This window comes from Microtus ochrogaster, chromosome 1 (assembly GCF_000317375.1).
Source record: "Microtus ochrogaster isolate Prairie Vole_2 chromosome 1, MicOch1.0, whole genome shotgun sequence".
Lineage (NCBI taxonomy): Eukaryota > Metazoa > Chordata > Mammalia > Rodentia > Cricetidae > Microtus > Microtus ochrogaster.
Window position 1 is genome coordinate 108105 of NC_022009.1, and position 7435 is coordinate 115539.

Here is a 7435-nt window from a genome sequence, read left to right on the forward strand (position 1 = left end):
TGAGCTCATGATTAAGATGTTGGTCAACATGACCGAGTAAGCACTTTATACTCTATTCTTTTTCTGATTCTTAATTAGGTCAGACCTTTGCTGTTTTCTTCAAAATCTCTATCTGCAACTTATATTGTGCACTTGATTTCTCATGAGCTGAAAGAAGAATGTTGTAGTCTCCTATTGTGTTTACAGATTGTTCTTTGCATATCTTATAGATTTAAATATTTGAAGACTGTCATGTATTTTGAGACATAATCTGACTATATGATGATAGTTTTGATATGTTCTTGGATTCGATTTGCCAGTATTTTATTTAGTATTTTTGCATCAATGTTCATGAGTGAGATTGGTCTGTAGTTATTTTTCTTAGTAATGTCTTTCTGTGGTTTGAGTATCAGGGTAATTGTAGCCTCACAAAAAGAGATTGGCAATGTCCCTTCTGTTTCTATTGTGTGGAATAATTTGAGAAGTATTGGTATTAGTTCTTCTTTGAAAATCTTGTAGAATTCTGAGCTGAAACCATCTTGTTCTGGGCTTTTTTTGGTTGGGAGACTTTTGATGACTGTTTCTATTTCTTTAGCAGTTATAGTTCTGTTTTGTCTTCTTATCTGGTCTTGATTTAATTTTGGTAAGTGATATTTATCCAGAAAGTAGTCCATTTCCTTTAAGTTTTCCAATTTTGTGGAATACAGGTTTTCAAAGTATGACCTGATAATTCTCTGTATTTCCTCTGTGTCTGTTGTTATATCCCCCTTTTCATTTCTGATTTTGTTAATTTGGATATTCTCTCTCTGTCTTTTGGTTAGTTTGGGTAAAGGTTTTTCTATTTTGTTGATTTTCTCAATGAACCAACTCTTTGTCTCATTGATTTTTTTGTATTGTTTTCTTTGTTTCTATTTTGTTGATTTCAGCTCTCAATTTATTTCCTGCTGTCTAGTTCTCTTGGGTGACTTTGCTTCTTTTTGTTCTAGAGTTTTCAAATGTTCTGTTAATTCACGAGTGTAGGAATTTTCGTTTCTTTTTGTAAGAATTTAGTGCTATGAATTTTCCTCTTAACACTGCCTTCATTGTGTCCCATAAATTTGGGTATTTTGTGTGGTCATTTTCATTGAATTTTAGGAAGTCTTTAATTTCTCCCTTTTTTTCTTCCTTGACCCATTGATGATTCAGGTGAGCATTGTTTAGTTTCCCTGTGTTTTTGGGCCTTCTGGAATTGGTATTGTTGTTGACTTCTAGTTCTAAACAATAATGATCTGATAAGATACATGGGGTTATCCCATTTTTTTGTATTTGTTGAGGTTTGTTTAGTTACTGAGCATGTGGTCAATTTTTGAGAAAGTTCCATGAGGTGTTGAGAATAAGGTATATTCTTTTCTGTTTAGATGGAATATTCTATAGATGTCTGTTAAGTTCATTTGAGTCATAACATCTGTTAGTTCCCTTATTTTTCTGTTAATTTTTTGTCTGACTGAGTTGATATCAATTTAATTTAAAAAATGTGCATAACCCCACTTTTTCTTTGGAAGACTATTACAGTTTGGCTTTATTCTTGGAGATGATGTGAGTATGTTTCCAGGAACAGGTCCTTTTTATTCATCTTCTGTATTCTTCAGTCCTACTGCTGGCTTTAGGAATGTAAAGCATTATTATTATTATTATTATATTTAAAGTTGAACTTTTTAAATAAAATCACAAAATTCCTATGTACTAAAATTATACACATCATGTATTGATCTTACATCAATCTATTGACAATTACCATCACCATGTTTTCTTTTCTCACCTGGGTTAAACATGCCTAGAGGATCATTATTCAAAGTATATGTTCTTTGAAAATAAAAACCTCTTAGAGAGGTCAACCCTCAAGAAACAATCAAGACCTTTTATCAAACATAGATTATTGATGACACCATCAAATGTCCTTTAGAAAAATAATTTTTAAAACACTCTTTCCCAGTTGATGAGCTTTGAGATACTGTTACTCAATGTGGCAAATGAATCAACCCTCTTAATGGCAGGCCGATGCGCTTGGATGTCCTGGAGCCTCCACACAGGAATGTGAGCACCTTCTTTATTGTTAAAGCTGTGTGCTTCTCCTGAATTTAGACTCAGTCCCCATCAAGTCTAAATTAGGTGCAGTCACAGACTTTAAACTTATGAACAGAATTAGGGAAATGGTTAAAAGTTCTCAGAAACGTAAGTTCAATTATAGATATATTTAAACTATTTATTGTTTATAGGCTATAGGAAATTTAACACCACTTTAAACATTACATTTTAAACTCTAGCAGTTTCATTTTGTCACGAAAATCATGGTGTTTTATATCCAAATAGATGTTGAAGGTTTGGCATTTCCCTACTGAGACGGCATAGCGCCCTCTTTCATCTACTGTACACAGTTGAGAGTCCAAAGATATAGGGTGGTCACATTAGCTCATGGAATCAACCTTTTTATTATGCAGCTTTGGCTGGTCTAGAACTACGTTTGTACTCCAGATTGGTCTCAAATTCTGAGATCTGCCTACTTCTGTTCCCAAGTTTGGGATTAAATGCATGCACCGCCATGCCTGGCAGAATCGGCTTTTAAGAGGCTCCAGATTGAATCCAACTCTTGGTAGCTTTCTCCAGGAGGTAAGGCTGGCTCACTGTGCTCTAGTCCCTCAGCCTCATATGCAGATGGTGTTGATTAAGCACTCTGTGGGAAGGTGCAGGAAGAACATTGCTGCCCACGATGACTAGAATCAGAGTGAAGTGAAAAGCCCTCAGGTCTAGCGCCAGGCGCCACCATTTGTTCTCACCAGTATCCGTTAAGTTACACCAGTAAACCTTCACACTTGAAAATTTTGAGTTGGAGTTTTCCCCAAGGCTGAGAAGAGGCACAGTTTCCCCAGGAACAGGCAGAGAAGATTTAACTTCCACGCCCCGCAAGGCGGGGAAGAAGACAGGATTGCTTTTTATTCTGGAATGGAAGCAGCTACACTCCATTTCCATGTTACATGGCCCAGAAATACAGATGGGGTCAGTCTGCTCCAGAAACGGCCACGCAGAGCGGCTGCATCAGTGAAGGCATCACATGGTAGCTAGCAGTCTCAAGCCTGGGGACCAGAGACATTTTAAACCACTATGCAGCGAGACAACTTCTCAACTGAGAATGGGAACTCTGACTACTTACTAAATTAGTCTAGCGTCTGGTGTTCTAGAGGGTGTCTGCTGCCAGCGTGCTGGATGGCAGCGGGACTGAATGAGTGTGAATTAGGAGCATGACTTGGGGGAGGGGAGGCAACACTGACAAACTCCCAGGCTCCACTGCTTCCTGGTGGAATAGGAAGACAAACCCAGAAGAGAAACAATCCCCTCTGCTCTTTTAGGTTCCACTAAAACAAATCAAAGACGTTTAAGTTTCGTAACTGTTATTGATCATTGATGGTTCTGGAAATGTAACTTGACATATACATTTTAAAAAATTCTGTATCCAAAAGGTGCTTGGTGCTGTTCTTGATGGGTCTGGTGTCTGTGTACATTCCAAATCACTTAAACAAAGCCATTACATAGTTGATAAATGTTTTAAAATAAATGCTTATCTATTTCTTAACTGCCTCTCAAGTTAGAAATTGTAATTACAGGAGTTCCAGAGGCTGGCTCTGTGTGTTTTATTATTTTTGTTGGTCTCCATCACAGATGGAATTTTTCACTGGTAATTCCTCAGAATTAAATACATTCATAGGGAATTCAGAACAGTGAAAATAAATTTCACGTCATAGAGTAGGAAATGATAATAAAAAGGAGCCAAGGGATCTGGGACGCAGGCAAGCCCAGCTCAGTTCTTCACTGGTGTTGGGTTTTGCACAGGCTGGCTCACGATAACCTGTGCCACATAGTCCTTTGGGATCTTCAACTCCTCTGGTTTCATCTTATCAGTGAGAGGCCTGCCAGAGAAGAACCACGGCTGGCTGCCTGGCTTCACCCCCTCTTTCGCATGTAAGTGCCTCTTCACGTGGAATAGCGTGTGTGTGCTGCGCCCCACGAGCTTGTGGTCTTTGCCTGTGGAGAGGCACAAACGGAGCTGAGACTTACGTCCAGAATTGGAAGGTGGCTCAGGGATATCTCTTTTCCTCTATCAAGTTGATTGGTGGTGCCAAACAATAGACTGGCAGCTGGTATGGGTTCCCCAGCTCATCGTAGCACCGTGCCAGTTCATGATCATTGCTTTCAAAAGCGTGTGCTGCAGCCTTCAAGGCATCCCAGACCTCTTTCCACCCTTCAAAAGCTGGTGCAGTGTCCCGAAATTCATCCCTCTTGCTGCGCAGTTGTCCATCTGTCATGAGATAATCGTTTTTCCATTTTGGTTTCTCCGTTTTTAAAGGCTGGTTACGACCTAGAGCAACTCCAATGCTGTCTGAGTTCTTGTTGAGGCTGCCGGAGGAGTCGTGTTGGGCGCCCACGCACCCTCCCAAGCCGCCACTTCAGGGTGCTTGTCCCGACCGCCTCAGGCCGCATTATTATTTTTTTGATTGTTTTCTTTGTTCTCTTGTAATAATTTATTTTAGAAATTTGAACAATGAAGTCTTAACCTTCTGGAAAATCTACCCTATAATTAGTATTTTCATATTATTTATTTGGAAATAATTTTAAGTTAAAGGAATAACATTTTAGGATATATACATATATTCCCTACCATCATAGAGTAAGTCAATATTTTATTTTATATTTCCTTAGAATAAGTTCTATTTATGTATCTACAGATCTAAGTATCTGTCTATCATCTACCTATCTATCTATCATCTATCTATCTATCTATCTATCTATCTATCTATCTATCTATCTATCTATCTATCTATCTATTCATCTATCTAATCTATCATCTCTATGAAACAAAAAATAATCTTTTCTTATTGATTTTATTGAGCTATACAGTTTTCTCTGCTCCTCTCCCTTCTTCTCCTCCCCTTCAACCCTCTCCCATGGTCCCCATGATTCCAATTTACTCAGGAGAGCTTGTCTTTTACTACTTCCCATGTAGATTAGATCCATGTATGTCTCTATTAGTGTCCTCATTGTAGTTTAGGTTCTCTGGGATTGTGATTTGTGGGCTGGTTTTCTTTGCTTTATGTTTAAAAGCCACTTATGAATGAGTAAATATGATAATTATCTTTCTGAGTCTGGGTTACCTCACTCAATATGATGTTTTCTAGGTCCATCTATTTGCCTGAAAATTTCAAGATGTCATCATTTTTTTCTGCTGTTGTGCACTCCATTGTGTAAATTTTCCTTATCCATTGTTTGGTCGAGGAGCATTTAGGTTGTTTCCAGGTTATGGCTATGACAAATAATGCTGCTATGAACATAGTTGAGCACATGCCCTTGTGGCACGATTGAGCATCCTTTGGATAATATCCAAAAGTGGTATTGCTGGGTCTTGAGGAAGGTTGTTTCCTAATTTTCTGAAAAATCTCCATACTGATAACCAAACGGGCTATTCCAGCTTGCACTCCCACCAGCAATGCAGGAATGTTCAAGAAATTGGTCATCAAAAGAACAAAAAAATCCAATAAAAAATGGAATACAGACCTAAACAGAGAACTCTCAACAGAGGAATCTAAAATGGCTGAGAGACGTTTAAGGAAATGCTCAGTATCCTTAGCCATCAGAGAAATGCAAATCAAAACAACTCGGAGATTCCATCTTACACCTGTAAGAATGGCCAAAATAAAAAACACTGATGACAACTTATGCTGGAGAGGTTATAGGGTAGAGAGAACACCCTGGGTGCTGAGAGCCTATTTCCTATGAAGAGATACCTTGCTCAGCTTAGAAATGGGGGAACAGGAGGCACTTGTTCCTGCCTCAAGAAGGTGATGGGACAGAATTAGTTGACTTCCCAGGGGAGGCCTTACCTTCTCTGAGGAGCAGATGGGGAATGGAGTGGGAGGAAGGTGGGGGGAGAGGGAGGAGAGTAGGGAAGAGGAATGAGATTGGCATGTAAAAACAAACAAACAAATAAGCAAACAACAACAACAAAAAGAGTTCTTTTTGATGGATTCCTGTGTAGCTTGTTACTTTTTCTTCAGGGGGTGGGGGTAGTGTTTGTCATAGAAGCTTTTTGTCTTTCTCATTGTGAGTCTGAAGTCATCAATACCACTGCAGAAGCTTCCTTAGTCTTTATAGTCAGCAGGAGCACAGTTCATGGACTTCCCACACGTTATCTGTTGACAGGACAGAATACAGACATCCACCTGGCCTCCAGTGTTAGCAAGAGTCACAGACCTCAGCATGGACTCCAGTGGCAATATGGACCACAGACACCAACATGGCTTCAGGTGGTAGCACAGACCATGGTCATCTGCATGGCCTTGTGTGGTAACATGGGCCCTAGCGGTAGCAGAACCATGACCCAAACATGCCCAGACATCCACATGGCCTTTGTTGGTACCATGGGTCACAGGGCCATGGCCACCCAGATATGGCCCCCGTGGCAGCACATGCGACGGATTCATACACATCAACATGGCCTCGGCTGAGGGGGCATAGCTCAGTTCTGAGCATCAACACTGTGCTCACTACTCTGTTCTTCCATCCTTCCCACTCCTCTAGCGCAGCTTTGTTTGTGGCAGTGGAAATGGCAGGGTGCCACTCACTAGATTGTTTTGCCCACACAGCTCTACATGCAAATACTCTTTGCCAGGAGTCATTGTTCTGGCTCAAGATCTCTGGTTCTGAAGTGACATAAATACCAGACCATCACTGCAAACGCCTTTGATAGCAGTCATGCTTCAGATTTTCATCCTCGTGGCTGGTGGTGTATTCCTGGATCTGGTTCTGCAGCCCTGGCTTCTCCTCTTGCTTCAGCATCTTGTAGATGGAGTGGGTGCTGAGGATGGCCAACTGCAAACACTGGATCTGGGTCCAGATGGCAGCCGAGTGGGTCAGGCTGCCCCACGAGTCAGGCTCTTCCAGGTTGACTGATCCCCATGGCCGGCTACTTGGATTTTATTTTTAAAAAGATTAAATATTGGGCCAGCAAGATGGATTGGCATCTTAGGCTTGATGAACTAAGCCTGATCCCGTGGACCGACATGATGGAAGGAGAAAACTTTCCGCACATTGTCCTCTTCCTTTCACAGGTGTGCACTCCTTCACCACATACATGCACACATAAATAAATGTAATAAAGATAAATTAAAAAGTTATAGACATTTCTTTTAGGTGGGAATAGAGTCAGGACCACATTCTAGGTGGGTCATCTTATTTATATTACTTTATAAATAGAAGTTCTAAATTCAGGTTTTTTTTGTTTTTTTCTTTCTTTCTTTCTTTTTATTTATTTATTTATTTATTTGTTTTCTTAGTGACCATTTCAGAATGGAGCATGGTAGCAGGCAGGAATGGATGGCACAGGAATAGTAGCTGAGAGCCTACATCTTTGTATTTATTTATTTGTTTT

The 7435-nt window shown here is 40.0% G+C and overlaps 1 pseudogene; it reads right to left on the reverse strand.

The window, feature by feature from the left end:
* Positions 1-3811: 3811 nt before the first annotated feature.
* LOC101992796 overlaps positions 3812-7435 on the reverse strand; it is a 43597-nt pseudogene continuing 39973 nt past the window's right edge.